This window comes from Nesoenas mayeri (genome assembly GCF_963082525.1).
Source record: "Nesoenas mayeri genome assembly, chromosome: 5".
In the NCBI taxonomy this organism is placed as follows: domain Eukaryota; kingdom Metazoa; phylum Chordata; class Aves; order Columbiformes; family Columbidae; genus Nesoenas; species Nesoenas mayeri.
In genome coordinates, this window is record NC_137548.1 from 56624149 (window position 1) to 56643089 (window position 18941).

Genomic DNA, 18941 nt, shown 5'->3' on the forward strand with positions numbered 1-18941 from the left:
ATTACAGAATTGTGCCTTGGAACTCTGCGTTCTGTGCATTTCTTCAGTGTACAAATATTGTGAAGAAAATAAAAGCCCTGCATCTCTTGATGTGATCTCCTGAAAAAGGTGCTCGCTGCCTCCCTGCATGAGGGAAAGTGGTGATCTGGAAGAATTTGTTCAGGGTGATTGCAGAAGATGAATAATTTAAGCTGCAGCCGCTTGCTTCAGACTAGATAATTGAGACCGCGTTTTGTAACAGCTGAACAGTTTATGTTAAAACTTAAAAATCTGCTGCACCGTGTGGGCTGTTTTGTACATGAGTACCTCTATGCCAGTTGAGTAGCCTGCTAAATGTGAGAATACCTTAACTTTTCACCAGCACTAGTAATTCTTAGGAGATACTAATGTGATTGCCTAACACTATTCAGCTAGGTATTTATCATGTTTCTGTAATTTCTTCCTTGAATAGATTATACTGCTGATCTCTCCTAAGTCTAGGAAATACATTAAATGTGGTTGGTGAAATGGCCTTGGTGCTTGTTTCTCCTGGGCAAAACCCTTTCTGTGTCCTAGTTCTGTTATTGCTGACTGAGTATCTCCAAGCTGGAGCACTGACTTTTTGTCAGCTTCCACACTTGCGCTTTGAAAAGTGTGTTTCTGTAAACCTGTGGCAGCTTGGGCTCCGAGCAGTGGGCTACCGTAGCGATTCATCAAAAAAATCTCTCTAGATTTGTTTTTGCGTCTTCAGGATCTGACAATCATTCTTAAACCTGAAGCACATAGGGTATCTGTGCCAAAATATGTTTGTAGAGGACTTTGTAGCTGTTCTTTCTCTCTAAAAAACAAACAAACAAAAACACAATAAACCCCCCCTAAAAAACAAAAACACCAAACAAACCAACCAACCAACCAACCAAAAGAAAAAACAACCCTAAACCAGCACGTTGGTGTGATGTTGATTCTGTCCAACAAGTCTGTGATGCACATGACCCATCTAATCAGCTTTGAGTTTTGGTCATTAGGAAAGGTTGCTTTTAACATATTCCCAGGAAGTGAGTCTGGAAGACTTATGATCTAAATTAAAATACTTTCTAATGCTGGAAGAAAGCACAAAACAGAAACTACTTGCCTTTAATTGGTAGCATCCACACTGCCCTTGTAAATAACATGAGCTTTGCTGCATGTGGAAAGCTGGCAGAGCTGCGTGGTGCTAATGCTGCCTTCAGAGGTTCTGTTCACACTTGGCTGTTTATGAGTTAACAAGGAAGAAGATAAGGTCTTCTGAAGGGTTTCTGCTTGTCCACCTGATGTACTGCCTGTCCGGCAGCCTCAAATGTGATTACTGGAAATATGAACAACACTGAATAGTCCATTATTCAAAGTATGAAGAAGTTGAAGAACCTGTTTCTAATCTGTAAGAATGAGAGAAACTGCAGTGTTTTTTGTGTGGTTTTGGTGCAGAAGGCTGGCTGCCTGAGCATTCCACGCTCTGTTTTTTCTTCACTGAATGCCTTTACCACAAGATCACTACTCGGTAGAATATGGGAGCGGAAATAGCAACAACAACAACAAAAAATAAACCCAAAAAACCCCTCTGATCAAACCCCATGCATTCTAAAACCTTCTTCTGAAAGTGAACAAGTTGAAGGTCTCTGCACACCACTCACACACTTTAAGATGGCCTTTGCTGAACTGCTGCCTCTCTGTACCTTTAAACAACATACTTGCAGAAGTTCTCTGCTCAGTAACGCAATCAAATAATAATGTTCTCTGCTTATTTAAAGTGATACTTTATTGTGTGTGCCTGTCAGACCAGGGAAGAATGCTGCATATTGCAGTTTGAGTTTAGAAGTTACTGTATTGATGATTTTCTTAATGAAAACTAGTGCTTTTAGGTGATGGAGTGTGTTCTTCAGGACAAGATGTGTTAAGTTGTTTTCCCCACTAGATGCGTGACCCGTTTTGGTACAAGAGGGCAGTGGCACGCAATGGGTTTGGCTAGTTTGATATGAGTCACTCACTTCTGCACATGTTATGAACTGGGCTCAGGTAATGTGTTTTAGCAGCTCAGTTTCCATCAATGTGAACTTGCTTGGAGAGAGATGAACTTGAATTTGGCTTGTTTATAATGTTTTTGTTTGGGGTTTTTTGTAATTGCTCTATCTCATGATACATAAACTCTTATGTTGCCTTTTTTTCTCCTTGCATGGTTGAAAGTTGAAAGACTATACACTGGTGTAGTGTATTTGATAGTGTAGATTTATTTTGTTAAGATGATAAACAAAAAGTATCTTCCTTGTAAGCTGCTAGTAGCCTGTGTAGAAATCTAATACTTTTTGTGCTGTTTGTTGGATTCATACTATTATCCTCTTTTCTGAGCTTACTATGTGCTTTGAGAATATTTAATGGTTACAGATACATAAAGGGTGAGTGTCACGAGGATGGAGCCAGGCTCTTCTTGGTGACAACCAACAGTAGGACAAGGGGAAATGGGTTCAAACTGGAACACAGGAGGTTCCACTTAAATTTGAGAAGAAACTTCTTCTCAGTGAGGGTGACAGACACTGGAACAGGCTGCCCAGGGGGGTTGTGGAGTCTCCTACTCTGGGGACATTCAAAACCTGCCTGGACGCCTTCCTGTGTAACCTCATCCGGGTGTTCCTGCTCCAGCAGGGGGATTGGACTGGATGATCTTTTGAGGTCCTTTCCAATCTCTGACATTCTGTGATTCTGTATTTTATTTTTAAAGGCAAGATACTTAGTAACAAACAAATTACTGAGTTGCTTTTGTGGCAGTGGCTGTTCACAGAATCTGTCCTGAAGAAGGTAGCTTACTTCATTGGAGATTCATTACAAGTCAGTGATTGTAAAAATCAAAGGGAGGTAGCCACATGTGGTGGAAGAAACACAGCTGGCATGACTGAGTTATTTTTCATCAGCCCTTGTCCTTCCTTGCTTTGATCATACCTTGTATATGGTTTAGATAGTATGTTTACTGATGCTTTTCATGATCTCTGTTCATATGATGTGCACCTGTGCTTTCCAGATAGTGATGCTTTTCTCCTCAAATGATGTCTGTAAAGGAATATTGTATAGAGAAGTCAGCATGTATCGTCTAATGCAAATGAAATCCTCATGTGATCTGGCTGCTCTGTGCAGGCTGAGGGCAGCTCCTAAGTTTAGAAAACAAGTTTATTTGAGAATTTATGTAAATTCTTTGTAAGAATGAGAGCACGTGGGACAGAAGGGAAATCCCCTTGCTGGAAACCCCCAGAGCAAATCTGGACTCTATGCTGTTGCTAAACTGAAGTGTATCTGAATTTGAACCCTTAGTTTTCAAGTTCACACCTCATCTAAAAATCCAGAAACCTGCCAGTCTTGAGGATGGGATGGTGAACTGGTCACAATGAGTATGGTGTAGCAGAATCACAAATGCTTAACATTTGTACTGGTGTGCATACCTTATTTTCCTTTAAGACTTGAAAGCCTGCTAAAATACAAGATCGTGTGTTATTTGAAATGGGAGGAGAGGGAAAGAACAACTGAATCTCTTCAAGTGAAATTTGGTAAAGAGCTGTACTTGAAGTTTTGTGTGGAGATATGTGGGTGGCTCGGAAGGATTGTCTGTGCTCTGCTTAATAAAAAATGGCAACAAAACAGGACTCAGACGTGTTTAAATAAGCACAGACAGTTACAATGTTGCAAAAGGATGAGGAGAAAAATATTTTGTTTAACTGAATTGAACTATGATCTGCAGTGGGTAAACTGACAGTGATTCTGCTGCCTTCCAGCTGGGATGGGGCAGAAGCCACCATCAACAGAAAGGAAAGGACCTTTGAGTCTGGGGAGTCTGCTGAGTTTTGGGACCCCAGAAGGGACAGTACTGGAAATACGCTCTTTGAAAGGTTTGTGTCTCTGCAGTGCAGATGGTTTCCCTGAGGTTTTAATGTGAGGGTCAGTTAAAGAGCAAAGGAAGAACGCAAAAAGGATCTGATGAGGATTTGTGTCCTCTCAACAGTCTTCAGTTCTGTAGATTCCTTTAATAGTCTCCAGAGAGTCTTTTGCTGTACTGAAGGAAGAGCATTTTGATGCCAAAGCCTGCTTTGCAGTATTCACTTGCTAGCCAATTACTTAAGCAAAGCTATGTTTGCAAGCTTTAGATGGCAGAACCAAGAGTGGAGAATGGCTGTCTCAGTGCTGTGCTATCACAGCTTGTGTCCAGGTTAATATTTGGAGTATTTGGGCTTCAAACAGCAACATACGTAGTTTCATGAGAGAAACTCTTCACTGCAGAGCTCGTGTTTTGCATCCAGCTCCTCAAAGACATAAAGCACTGTTTCCTTTCAGTAATCTGTGTGCTTCTCAGTGGGACTGTCTATAGCATTTGCTCTCAGCTTGATCTTTAAGCTCTCCTTCCCCTTGGAGAGACCTCACTCACAAACCGTGGGTACAGAACTAGTCTGGAACCAGCTCTAACATGGTGCTAAACAGGATGTTAGAGAAGAAAATGCTAAACCTCACTTTGCAGTCATCCTAAGGTCTACGTGACTCTAGCAAATGCTTCTGGCCAAAACTGTGAATTCCATAAACAACAAGGGATCATCTGTCAATGGAGTGTTTAATGTAAATCCTGTTTTTTATCTGTTACTTAGAATCAGTTCCACCATGGGAAGTGATGCTACTCAGTGTAAAACTCCTCCAATCTTTCATTTGCCTTCTGTACTGCTACCATAAATGGCAACACTGAAGAAAAAAACCAAACACTTGTTGACTATGTGTAGTGTTTGGTTATGTAGCACCTCAGCTGAATGTTTGCTTGCAGTTTCTTGATGTGGTTCATAATAGATGTGGCTTTTTGTAATGTGAAAGTAGGTAATCACATAAAGCTGTAGTTTGTGGCAACGCATAGTGTGAAGTCGATCTTAAGAACAAGTCTGCTAACGCTCATCTTTAGCACACTGTGTCGCTGGGTTTTGTTCACTGAATGAAGCTGCTGCCTTACAGGGGATATGTTCATTTCTTTGGGGTTTTTTTTGCCTTTGTTATAACAACACTTGGTTTGGAGGTAGTTATATTCTCACTGAGGTGAAACAGTCCTTGCTATTAAGATAATAAATTCTCTAAAAATATAAAAGACGGGATTAACACCTAACTGCTTAGGTCTTCTGGCTCGAAGGTCATGTAAAATATTCATCTAACGTTGTTAATGCCATAGATGTTAAGTAATGCTGACTATTGCTATCTTTTTCTATTCCATGTGGTGTCTATGGTAATTCCAAGCAAAAAATAAGCTCTCTCTGAGTTTCCAGTGTGTTTCCCTGCCCTGTGATTTGTTATGATGCTGACTAAGAGTGGTACTACACCTGCAGGTGTGGAGACCAAGGGGAAGAAACGCTGTGGTTGGTTTTAGTATAAGCAAATGTTTTGCTGGTAAATGTGCTTTTTATAGATGGAAATTGATGCTTGCTTAAATATGTAAAAGGTAAAAGCATTTTTAATAAGATTTGAGAAGATAAGCATGTTTCCATTTGACACTCTTGTAACTTCAAAATCTAAAGTTGCTGAAAGGGAAAATTCTGGCACTGCTCAAGAGCATTTGAGTTGTGATTACTGGGGCTGTAGGATCTTCCTTTTCCCTGTAGATCAGCTTCCAGCTAGTTTTAGCAAGACAGGGCTTGTAACCAGTTCCGCACGATGAAATCTTGCTTGTAACCAGTTCTGCACTATGAAATCTTGCTCGCATGTCAGGATTAGCGACTGTAAAAAACACTTGGTAATTCTGGCTCCTGGAATTTGAGTCTGTACACATTTCCCCATATGTAACAGTATCAGTCATATTGTGTTCTTAGAGTCTTCTTTAATTGGGAGGATAACACCACTTGCTTCTGTCAGCCTCCTTAGCAAACATTCCTATTTTGCTTGTACTGTAATTCTGACACCGATTTGACTAAATGAACACTATAAAAATAATTTGGGTGAAATAAGTATTGCCCAGTTTGGTACTCTTGAGCTGAGCGTAAGTAAGAATGGACTTGGGGTGAAGTGCACAGAAAATGTTAGGCTGTACGTAAACTTTAGATGTTAGTCTCCGAATTTGCTAGTTTGAGTAGATTCAGTGGTTCTGAACAACTTTGTGCCACTGAGGTATGGATGTAAGTGCAGCACAGACCTCAAAAAGAAATAAAACACAAGGGCAGGAGCTACTGCAGGGCAGTGTGTCTGGGTTGAATTGTGAGACACTGACCCAAAACATGGAACAGTAGTTTCTTAAGCACTCCCAACCAGGAATCTAGTTTAGGGGTTTTTTTGCTTGTTGTTTTTTCTTCTATTTAAGATAATTTTTTTCTCTGTTATCTCTTGTAATTCTTCAAGGGACTTAAGGTAACTGCTTCTAATGTAAAAGTTTCAATACACATGGCTTTGCTTCTGAAAGGTCAGAAATGAAATGCTCCATTTCCTATTGTAAACAATCCTGGTGCACTGTGCTGCCACTTACCACTTGAGGAGAAAACCAGTCTGAATTACACCGTTGTCACATGTGAAGCAGTAGTAACCTTTGATGTTGAAATATGCTGCTGGTGGTAGTAAGATTATGAAGACGCTCTCCAAGGACATTAAGATTTAACTTCTCTGCAGGCGCTGATTAGGCTGGAAATAAAAGCATTGTGTTCTGCCAGTATCTGTGATGGAAAATACTCTGTATTATTTTTTGTTCAAAGCAGTTACACGAGTCCACTTGGCAGGTTCTTTGAACTCCATTTAGTGGATTTATAATAATTTGTTCTTATAGAAACCTGGAGTTTTTGAAAACAGTGGTATTAGTTTGAACCAATACTTACGAAGCAGCAGTGTCTACATATGTGAGACTAGTCTCTGTTTAAAACACTTGTGCTTTCCCACAGACATCATGCCTCATTGTGATTTCGTTGTGCATCACTGAAACCAGTGTTGGGTCTCTGCTGAGATGGGGTAGATTTGTATGTCTTGCTTCAAGGGTGCAGTAACTTACCACATTGCTCTGTGAAATTTGGTTGACAATGACCAGGTCCAGTTGTTGTTTTTTGTTTGGTTTTTTCCTTCCCCTTCATCAGGATCAGATCTGTCAAACAAAACAAAGGCACTGCTTGTGTGTCAGGAAGATCTGAACACACTGTCCCTAGTGTGAAAAGGTTTAAACAGTCTGCTGTACTGAGGAAGAGATCCCCTTCATTTCTTCCCACTCTCACAATTAGGCAGGTTAACCTGATACCTTAAGTTAGCGACAAGGCAAAAAAAAAAACCCCTCCTGTGCTTTTTGTTATTTGGCTCTAAATCCCACACTGAGGTTATATGAGTAATTCTTCAGTGTCTCTGGGTTAAAAAACTGAGGCTGAAATGTCAATCTCTCGAATATCTTTTCACAGAGGGGACATTAAGGGTATGGAGGTTACTCCTGGGCTGGGGAGTCACTGCCTTCTAGTTGCTGGATTCTCCTTCCAGTTCCCCGTGTTGGTCCTGCCAGGAGCTGCTGAACTGCTGAATCTGAAGTTACAGGTCACGGGCTGGGGGGGAAAAACACTTTTTGACCAGTACAAATTCTGCCCTTATCTGAGGTTTTACTGCTTAGCCACAAACTTCTGAGAAATGGTTTCTGGAGGCAGAAAGCACATTTTCATCTTAGAATACAGTGCGATGAGCTGTACGGATGTGCAAAAATAGCTGGTGTTGGGGCATGGCGGATGCTCCCCACTGCCGAGCTGGTGGGACCGCGGTGCGTTGGGTCCATCAGCCTGGCCTTGTGTGGCTATGTCTGTTGTGATGCAGGAAAGCTCAAGAACCTGCCACGTTAAAAGCGTGTGTTTAGCATGTTATTACCACTGTACCTTTTTTTTAGTGTGAACTCTTTGTTGATAGCTTGATCTCTGCAAGCTGTTCGGATACCATTTTCTAAGGCGAAGTTGCCTGGTGTGTTTTAATTTGAATTGTTTTTGCTGTTATTTCATAGGTGGGCAACCAATTCTTTCATTGTAGTTTAAAGTTTTCATGACTTGTAGAGAACTGCTTTGTGTATTTTACTTAGCTGGATGAGGGTCTGGGAGGAAGGCTAGCAGTAATTAGCCTTGCTAATGAAAATAGATGGCTACACAGCTGCCATTTCTGCGTTCCTGGCACTTCTGTTTATGACACTTTCAGAATTTAAAGATTATGGTCATTGTAGTTTGCAAAATGAGTCTAGACAGTCTAGTCTCAGGCCAAAAGGTTGGAGTTAAATAAATACATAAATTGGGAAAATAAAGCTATTAGAACTGTGCTTATCTTCTGACGCAATAGTTCTTAATAGATATAAGTGCTATTTTATAGCTTTTCCCTAAATAATAAGCTTCTAATGGTCAGTCAGTACATCTTTGGAAAATAAAGTATTCCAGGCTTCACTAATGAAACTCAAAGTTTTTATGTTGGATATTGTCCAGGCTGCTGTTCAAAAATTCCATGGGATTAATTGTGGTAATAGAAAAAAAATATAGGACAGGAACTAGTGTACTGCTGTCTATGGCTACAGTGATCTCATAGTATAAATGAGGTGTGTTACTGGCTCTGGAAGTCATCTTAACTTTTAATTACATATTTGCTAATGATTTTGTCTCTTTCCTAACAAAACAAGTGGTACGATGAAAATTTCTAGAAGCTTTTGATCTTTTGGTTCAGTCCCTGTTTGACACATATATATAAACACACTATGTAAAATATGTTCAAGTTGGTGGGAAGAGGCATCTTTCAGTGATATGCTATGAGCTTTCCTGAGGTGTCAGGACATTTAAAGGTGTTTGCAGTTGACTAGTGTTTGGGTGGGGGAGTTTCTAAAAGTTTTAATTAGCAATTTGAACTGTCTGGTCTCCTGATCGTTCTGCAGACAAGATCTGGAGTGGAGATGACAAAACCTCCCTCTTCCACTGGCAGGAAGATGCTGTTGTAGTTCAATTGTATTGTGAAATGCTGTCCTACAAATAGGTAATCCTAACTCAAATCATTCTAGAAAACGGTAGCCTCTGGGTTTAATGGACTAATTAATCTGGCTGTATCTCTGTGTTAAATGTTCTAAGAAGAGAAACCTGAAGAACTTACCTTCCTTAGCCTTTCTACCTGGATCTTGCTGAACTGTGGTCCAAGTCCACATCTGTTTCCATGCTGTGGCAAACCTACACAACTGATGATGGTGCCTGGCATTGTAAAGAACTGAAATGTAATAGTTGGAAAAGGCTTTTACTACCTAAACCACATCTTACTGCCTTCAGAATAAGAAAGGTATTAACTTGAGCAATTTCTGACCTTATCTTGCTGTGGAGTCCCAGGACACAAACATTTTCAGGTACTTAAAATGTGAAGTAGAAGGTAATGTTACTAAAATGTGCTAGAGTTGCTGAAGTGAGGCTTTGTTTTACTGGCTTGTTTGAGCTAGAAGAACTTCTTGCTGCATTAATATAATTGTGTGGCTCCAAATGTCCATACGTGGGCTAAACAATCTGAAAAGTCCAATTACCAGGCAGTTTGTTTGCAATACGAACCTGTGGTAAAGGTTCTGATTTGACATTAATACCTACACTCTCCTCAAGAGCTTTTTTTTTGCCATGGAATTAACTTTTCCAGTTTGCATTTCAGATATTCTAGTATGTTCTTCAAGGAGTTGTGAAGTGGCTTCTTAATAAACTGTAAATGCCTAAAACATGGGTATTCTCATAGCCCCTAACCTGAGGTCTGTTGCTGACTGTGGTTTAGTGAGGTTTAAGTTACTGAAGAGATATTTTGATTGACTGTGAGTCTTACCCTCTTACTGTACTTTTATTTGTAGATCAGAAGCTCTTACATTACACCACATATCTTGAGGTGTTCTAATGATTTCATGTGTATGAGTAAAGGTATTCCAGTAACGTCTGCCCCACCAGGGGATTTTTTTGACTAACCTTGCTTTTTCACTTACAGCGATATTCCCCAGTATCTAGTTATACACATATCTTAAGATCAGAAATGTACTTTTAAAAAGGCTATCATGGGCTTATTGAGGTAAAAAATGAGTTTGTCCTGAAGAGCTTGTGTGAGCTGCTATGTTGGAGACTCTGAACCTGATAGAATTTACTGGATGAAAAGATAGTATGTAGCTTATATTTTAAACTTCCGTTGAATTGCAAGTGGCCAAGATCTGGAAGATTAACTACTTGGTGTGTTCACAGTTCTTGCACACATTTACTGTGAAGCAAAAATGAAATTAAATGAAATCTAGACTCATCTGTGCTTGCAGTATAGAGTACATTTTATAGTCAGACATGTTTCGACTTGCGAAATTGCATAGCTGCCTTCAAAGAACTTTGTAGGTGCTTACTGGCATTAGAAGGCATTAATTCAAGGCTTTACAAAGGTGAAGGTAACATTCTCTGATCTTGAGTAATGAAGACCACATCACCAGGAAGCATTCAGGAGGCTGAAGTTTTAATGTGTGGTGCTTAGTGTGGTTTGATTTTGAGAAACTTGAGAATTTCAAGTCAGAGACGAATGTTCCCATGTTGGTGAGCTGCTGATCCTGAGTTGATGTGCAGTGTGGAGAGCTGTAAGAAGATGTAAGTGCGGTGCAGGTTCAGTTTGAGTTTAAAATGAGAAAAGCTTTTTTTTTTTTTAAATCAATCTGCAGTTTTTAAGGAAGATAGTATTTTAAGAGATGTTCACATGCATTTCAAAATATATATTAAAAAAAACCTTACTCAGTATTCCTGTTATAGGCATGTAACCAGTACCCACTATGTCCATAATTCAGTTTATAAGAGTTCTCCCCTAACAGTGTGTTTACACTTGCCAGGATGTTAGCAAAAAGACATGTAATGTTTTCCAATAAAGTAGTTGTTTATTCTTTAAACCTCTATGACTTGAACATGTGCTGGGAGGCTGCCTTAGTTACATTTCAAAGTCGCACTTTTCATTTTTCCTCATGCATGGTTTCTTATTTTTTTTTCCACAGAATTTTGTAATTATCTGTTTAGCAGTTAAAAACTTGCCAGCTTTCAGTTACAGGAGTGTTGAAAGGTATAAAGACCTGATGGATGTTCCCTTTCAGAGCGCAAAAGTCGATTTGGTTTCGGTCTTTCATCTTCCTGAAGCTTAGTCAACTGTGTGACCTCCACAATAAGTTGATGCTCCAAAACCCATGTGGCTCTTAAATCCCTGACAAATCAGTCCTGCTGATCTGTGGATGAAATCTATGGAATTTCCCAGTGTATGGGTATCTAGAGAAACATCACTGGAAACGTGTGTATTTATGGATATGAAGTTAGTGTTCGTTTAGGAAATATCAACATTAAAGGTGCACAGACAGAATTCAGAGATGTGTATTAGTCTTTAAATTAAATCCATTTTACCCTCTGTACCCCTTCTCCCTTGCTCGTGCCATCCCAATGTGTTTCCCAACACCTGTGAGGAAAGAGTGAGTTTTGCTTTTAGGTACTTTGGGTAGTGATCACAACAAAACCCATGGAGAAAAGAGCTGTGTTGTATTTGGTTATGTGCAATAAATATGCCCATGTACTGAACACAGATTTCCTAATAGTTTTCTTTTTCTGATGTGCTTGTTCAGTGATCACTGTGTATGGAAGGGCAGAGAGTGGAGAGGGAGAGAAGAAAATGTGGCCATGTATAAGCACTAACTCATGCTTTTAGTGTTTCCAGACCAAGTACAAGCTCTTGATAATCCATGCATTGCATAAAAAAGGGGAAGACTTACCTATACTTAAATAAGTCAGATGTTTACTTTTGTAACCTGCTGTATCTTATTCAGAATGTACAATTTGTATTTCTTCTGTCTTTGAATTATGTGTTGGGTGTAATGGATATACTCTAGGGCTGCCATGGGTTATTAAAAAACTTTGCATACTGTTGTGATTGTCATCTTTAACAGAACCATTAAGATTTGATTACGTATGTACTTAATCATAAATATCAATATTATATGTATATGTAGTGCTAGTTATTCAGGAACAAATAAAAACTTTTCAACTTTTGTATGAATTTCCAAAGGGTTTAGCTTGTATATGGTTCATGGCATCTTTCACTATACCTTTCTTCAGTTTAATCCTCTTCTTTCTTTGTGTCTCAGTTTTTACTGTTCATGAAATTGTCGAGCGTTTCATATCACTGGATAATTGCAGTAATCGTAGTTACAAATGACATCTGTTTCCCTGGATAGCCATAACAACGCTGGCAGTGTACATTAGAACAGCGGGAAGTAGCGTCAGTTGAGGGAAGCATCATCGATTGCTTACAAGCACTGACTATCTTTTAGTTTATATTTTTCAGAAGAAAGGAACAGGTGCTCTTGCTGTTTGTATAATTAAAGTAAAGTAACTTTTAAAGATTTGTTTGCATATGGAATAATTGGAGGAGGATACATGTTGCCTTCTGTAGTATGATCCAGTGTTTTATTTGTTATCTCTGCAGTCAGGTCTTTATCACCATAATTCTAGATCTTTGGTCCCTCACTGTCCCCAGTGTTCAACACCAAAATACTTCCCCTTGCTTTACAAAGTGTGGCTGTCCATGCTAGCAAAGCACTCCCAGTGCTGTTCCAGGTGATGCTGGGGTGCCGTGGGGAGCCCCTGCAGCCCTGCTGGTGGTTTGTGCAGTGCCTGAGCCCTTTGCAGAGGTGGCACCTCTGTCATTGACCCCAGCAGCACTGACCTCCTGCTCTCCCCACACCAAGTGGTTCAACCTGTGTGGAAACATCAGGTCCTGGTGAACCACCTGCTATTGGGGAGGTATATGTTAAGTATTTAATGAGCTTATCAGAGACCATATAATCAGTTGTGTGTGTTTTGATTTTTGTTTTTTTCTTCTGTGGCCTGAGTACATGGTGCTCTGCAAAATACTGAAGTTGTTTGTTTTGCTGTGTCCATGCCTTTATTGTGGAATGCAGCCTGGGTTTAAGTTTGCTTCCAGAAGTCAGTTCTGTTTTGTTTTGTTTTATTTTTTTTCCCCTGCACGTTTGCCTTGTTTTCTAGTCAGCCAACTCAATTATTTCTAAAGAAATTACCTGAGGAACCTCAGCTGTTCTGTGAAAGCAGGTTCTTCAGTTAATCTCTCCAGGCGCTGAGGCCCCAGCAGCTGCTTTGCTCCATTACCAGTTCAGCTGGGCATGTTAGTGCTGGGTCTGGGCCAGTGTAGTACTTGGGTGAGGTGGCAGGTCACTGCCCCTCATCCTCTAGGAGCATCACTGTGGTGATATTCGACCTCTTTGTGCTTCTCTAGGGACAGGGATGGAAATGTAGACTAAAGCTCTTCAGCCTGAAGAAGGGCACGGTGTGGCTCTGGTCACATTAGTATGGACCTAGCTGCTGTGTCACTCTTCTGAGGTATAAGAGCTGAAGGCAAAGGCTGTAAAATTTCTGTGGGTGGTAAAGCAGTGAAGGTTACAAACTGATTTATGCAGCCAGTCATTTAGATCTTAATTTGTAGTCTGAGAAAACCTTTACCGTGTAGCCAAGTACCTCAAACAGAAAGGTTTTTGTTTGCGATCCTACTAACTGGTCAGGGCGCTACACTTCTGGTCTTAAACTTTGGCTCTGACTTTGTCTATGGTTTGGAACAAATGTCAGAAATACTAATTCAAATGAAGAAAGTCTTTTAAAAGAGAACTTTGTCAGGTTTCTGTCTTTTTCTGTATTACACATTCCTGGTATGATCACTGTGGTGTGTGATAGGGCTCCAGCCGATACTGTTGTTTATTCTGTGCACATGGTGTGAAGACATGCTTCTACGGATCTGGAATTGGACTTCACATCCATCCAGTGGGTCAGGAGCAGACAAATGTTATCAGTCAAGTGCAGCAGAAGTGAGGAGGCTGGGAAAGAGATGGTAATGTTGGTGGCAGTCACAGCAGAAACTGCTAGATGTCAAGGAGGACTTACAGCCTGGGGGATGTCTTGGGATCATGTATTTCAGGTGTTTGGGAATGTACTCAAGTCCGCAGCTAAAGCTTTGGTGTGCAGTATTCACCAACATGTTTAAGTTCTGACTTACAAATTATAACTAGGAAGGATGTTGGGGCTATTTGCAATGCTGAAATTGTTGGTGTTATTTAAATCCGGAGCTGGTCTGTAACTTCAGCTGGAGGGTGGAAACCCTTCTATTTCCTCGCCTGCACTGGGTTGAAACCAAAACCTTAAACACGTGGAAAAAATTTAAATAAGCAGCTAGTGAGTCTTTGAAACATGAAGTGTATATTTAGTAAATATAAATGGAGATTATAGACACAGCAAGGATGGACATATATTTTGGCATGTACCACTCCTTTAACTGACTCGTGGTGATGCTTTCACTGCACTGGGCTGCCTTTTGGTGCATGCTTTTCGGGCTTGGTGTGAAGATAAAAGGGAGCACGTTATACAGCCTCTGGACTGCTGCTTGTAGCAGCTCCCTGTTGATAGTGTCTGATGTCTCTCTGGCCTTAAAACTTCAACGTTGGTGCAGAAGGAAATCTGCTGGCTTTCCAGCTTGTGGGCTATTGGTGACCTTATGAAGAATAAGTAAGAAAAGCTGCATAAGGGCTGTGAAACTGCACAGAGATTCTTCACCTTTCTATGTAAGATGTCTTCACTTAGGTAGTTGTTTTTATTAATTTATGGAGTGGGACTCATGAGCTCGTAAGCGAGTCTAGCTAATGGAGGAATTCCCTTATGTGTATTAAATGCAACATAACCAAGGGGGAAGATGAACTGAAAGCAGATTTTTCACAGGTTCGCCTTGCCAAAAGACTTGAGCGATTACAACAATGGTTTAGGGATTACTGTTACCTTAAATGGAGAAAGCTTGCTAGAGCAGTATTCAGTATAGCAGTGTCATCATTCCCGAGCACAAGTAGAAACTTCTGCGAAGGTCGGAAGATTGCGTTTGAAATATATTTTAAGATGACAAGTGTATGTGTAGGAAGGGATTGTGGTGGTGGGTTACCAGCTACAAGTGGTGTAGGTGGGGTGAGGATGCAGGTTGTTTTTTGGTGGTAGTGGGTTTGTGTGTTGGTTTGGGTTTTTTTGGTTGGATTTTCTTTTTTACCCTCTGCAAACGGGCTTATGTCCTTGGCACACTTTACTATCTCTGGACTTGATTGCCGTAGCAGTCTTAGAAAGAGGAAACCTAGAAAACTTGTTGCATAATGTTTTGGGTAAATTGAATGTTTGATGAGCCTACGGGGCTTGGCTTCTCATTTCCCTTCTAGGAGGTGGGTGGAAAGAGCCTTGATTTTTGCTGGTGATTAAGGGAGCACTGTAATACAAGAGCATGTTCAAGTTACTATCTTCGTATAAGAAATTTAGTTTCTTCTAGTTATCTCCTGCAGGCAGTGGCCAGCTGCAGTGGAGCCAGCGGAATGAGGTTTGTCATTGAAACTCACCTGCTCCGAGAAGAGTAGATTGGGTCTGTAACAGGTCACCCTAGAGCAGGAGTGTCAAACTCATTTTCATCAGCGGCCACATCAGCCTCTCGGTTGCCTTCAAAGGGCCGAATGTAGTTTTAGGGTTGTATAAATGTAGGAGCAGTTACACTTATACAGTCCTAAAATTACATTCAGCCCTTTGAAGGCAACCGCGAGGCTGATGTGGCTGCTGGTGAAAATGAGTTTGACACCCCTGCCCTAGAGACTAGTCCAGTGTGTTTTGTACCAGCTGTCATCCAAGATACCTGCTGTAGCTTTCTAGTATTTCGTAGTTTAGCAGGGCAGCTTTGGAGTGTTAGGACTCACACATACAGCTCTCACAAAGGAGACAGCAGTAGGGCAGGCCTGGGTATTCCTGCGCTGTGGCATCACGCAGTTTTGCTGTGCCAAGAGTGTGCTGCTCCTCTAATTTGTCTGGACTTGGCATCGGTTTAAAACTGGTAGGTTGGCATCTGCTGGAATTACACTCCTCTTAGTCTTAGAAGCATCTCTGCCACAAAGTCGTTGGCCTCTGCAAAGCTGCTTATACCTGTGTATGGTCTTGAGCTTGCTGGGTGTGCGGACACCTTCCCACCATCGCTGAATGGCATTCAGAAGTCCAGTTACAGCCTCATGGAGTATTTCAGGATACGCTTTGCCATCCCCTAATTCTTTAAACACTGACTGCACAGCAGCAGCAAGGTCCATTTCTGCTCAGCTTGATAAATACTGCGACTGCTACATCTAATTTTCGTAAATCACCCCTGACTGAATGAGGCCTGTGAGCTGCGGTTGACATGCTCCCTGTGGCTAATGGTCCCAGTGCAATTTGGGAAGACTCCTTCAAAACCAGCAGCTATTTCAGGCACATTAGTTTTGCCCGGTGCCTGGAGGTAGACCACAACGCTAATTGCCTCACAAACCTCTCCTGCAGTGACTGTGACAGCAGATTTGGCAGCGCAGCTCCACGGGAGGGGAGAAATTGCTCATAAGAGGTTTGTTAAATGGGGGAGCTCTGGCATCTGCTTGTTCTGATCTCGAGATGTGGCTGATGCTGCATCAAGGCAACTTAGACTTGTTCTCTTTTTTTGAGGGAGGAAACAGTGTTCCATGTGTCTGTACCTAGTTTGGCACTCTCACTTTCTGTGCAGTTTCCTTTTTTTTTAAGAAAAACACAAACAAACAGAGAAGAAATGAAAAAGGGTGGAGGGAATCACAGAAATGCCCTGGAGATTACAGAACATGCTGCAGCTCTTGGCCCTTGGACAGATAATAAGGAAAATATGAAGAATTCCTCTGAGATCATTACACTTTTCCTGACCTTTCTCAGTGAAAAATAATGCCCTTGTTGGATATAAACTTGATGCTTTAGGTGGTCTGCTAATAATGTTTCATGAGAGTGAAACAAAATGATTCCAAATTCTCCCTTTTCTTTAAGACTTGGCATACTTTATTGCTTTATCGATGTAAAGGGTCAGGCACTAACTCTGACTTCTGCAAGACAGAGAAATTAAAGTTCAAGCTGGAAAGGGATAGGGAGTAAATTCAGAGTGCGTGCTCTATCTTCCAAATCAGAACCCTGAATTTCTAGATATACTGATAGTGACACTATGTTTTAGTCACTTAAAGTTTGTGGTTTGATTATTTATTATTATTTTTTTTAATAAATACCACTTTGATTTTCCTTAGTGAAACACAGGATTTAAATTTCTTTCCTTGTGATCTTCCCTTTCAAAGTCAAATTCTGTAAGTGATTTTATTTACACCTTTGTATGTTCACACAAATGAATTTCTCTTACATCCTTCAAAGATTGTTAAAGACCACAGAGGAGATGAGATCTAATTCAGAATTTATTAATATATTCATTCCTCAAAGACCGTTCTTACGCTCCTAGATAACACTTTTTGAGTCATGGATATAGGCAAAACGCAAGAAGAGTTTTGAAGGCTGTGGTTTTTCAAGTTTTCAGAGAAGCAAGGTAAAGGCACAGATTGTAGTCTGAACAACATCTTCTGGGTGCTTGTTCCGTGGTAAGATGTTCTACTGTCTGCAATTAGCACTCTTCTGCTGGAAAACATGAAGCCTGTGTGCTCCAGTTAGAATGGTGGTTGGTTTGAATTTGTTGGGGTGGTTTTATTTGGTTGTTTTTTGTGTGCGTGGGGTTCTAGGAAGGGTTGGAGGTGTAAGATTGCTTAGCCTGACTGAATGTTCTAAGACAAGGGAGAAACCATTTATTCTTCAGAAATGAGCGACTTGACTTACACAGAATACTGTGAGAGAGGAGTGAATTACAGCATCTCATTTGTGACAGGTATCTCTGGTGGGACATATTGCTGGGATTTTGTCCTTTTTGGAGAGGAATGTGATTATTCTAATGTTTTACATATATAGGGTTTACACAGTGGTGCCATTGATGCAGAACAACCGAGACTTCTGTGTAGGTGTATCCTGAGGGGACAGATCACTGATGTCTGATAAACATGCAAAGGAGATGTGCACAGCCCTTCCATGTCTGCTCTGGGGGCCAGCGGTTTATCAGTGGGATGGTGGGTCTAAATGCATATACATCAGCAGCAACCTGGACATACTCTTCCTCTAGCCAGCTGCATGGTGGTGGTATATGAGCATAGGTTATGTGTAATATACACAGCTGGTAGAGTGTGTTACAGCTCGTGATGTGTTCTTCCCAGTAAGGCAGCGGCAACCCAGTTGAAGAGCTCTGCTGTGGAGCCCACATCTGTGTGTTAAACCAGAAACCTGCTGCAGATGTGTGTGAATGTGGGTGAGCGGGTGCAGTCAGGACAGGGCGCTGCAGCCAACCCTCATGGGCTGCTCCGCAGTGGAACTGGGCAAGAACAAATACAACCACCTTAATAAAACTGCATCTGCAAGAACTGAGTTAACCATGTTCTGCACTGACAATGTCTGTCAGTGGGCTGGTGCTGTAATTTCAGTTCTTTTTCTTTTTTGTTTGTTTTCCCTACCATGATGTCTGTGAACTTGACTCCAAGTTTAGAGGAAGAGAGTGATGTCTTGTTTGGTACCTTTGAATTTGTCTGATGGGAAAGGTGCTTCAGTGAGAACTATTAATTTTGACATGAACAAGGAGATGTACCCTGTTTTGGGTGGTTATCTTTTTAATGCAAGAAAAACACCCCCCTTCATTTTGCTTCCTAAGAGCCAATATGTAGTTTTAAAGCATTCCTATTTCCTTACTGGCTTACAAAACTGAATAATGTATGCAGGTAGGACTTCTTCAGTTCCTGTGGCATTCACCCGGGTGCGTGCATGCCCGAGAGGGATGAATTTAATTATCAGAGTTCAGATTTGTTATACTGCTGTGTTTTAGTTTTGGGTAAAGATTACTTTGCCGTAACTGCGTGCAAGCTAGAAATCCATCCTTTGAAATCTAAACTTGTATTTTTCAGATAGTATTGTTACCCCATCATTCAATAACAGGTCACCCAGTCTCTAGAAAGATGTTACAGAATGTGCTTTGCTCTGCAGTTTGGGTGATAAATAACAGGCTGGCAG

The 18941-nt window shown here is 40.9% G+C and overlaps 1 protein-coding gene across 1 annotated transcript in view; it reads left to right on the forward strand.

Moving 5' to 3' along the window:
* Window positions 1-18941, forward strand: part of RRAS2 (RAS related 2) — a 44434-nt gene that overhangs the window by 11708 nt on the left and 13785 nt on the right. The window lies entirely within an intron of this gene.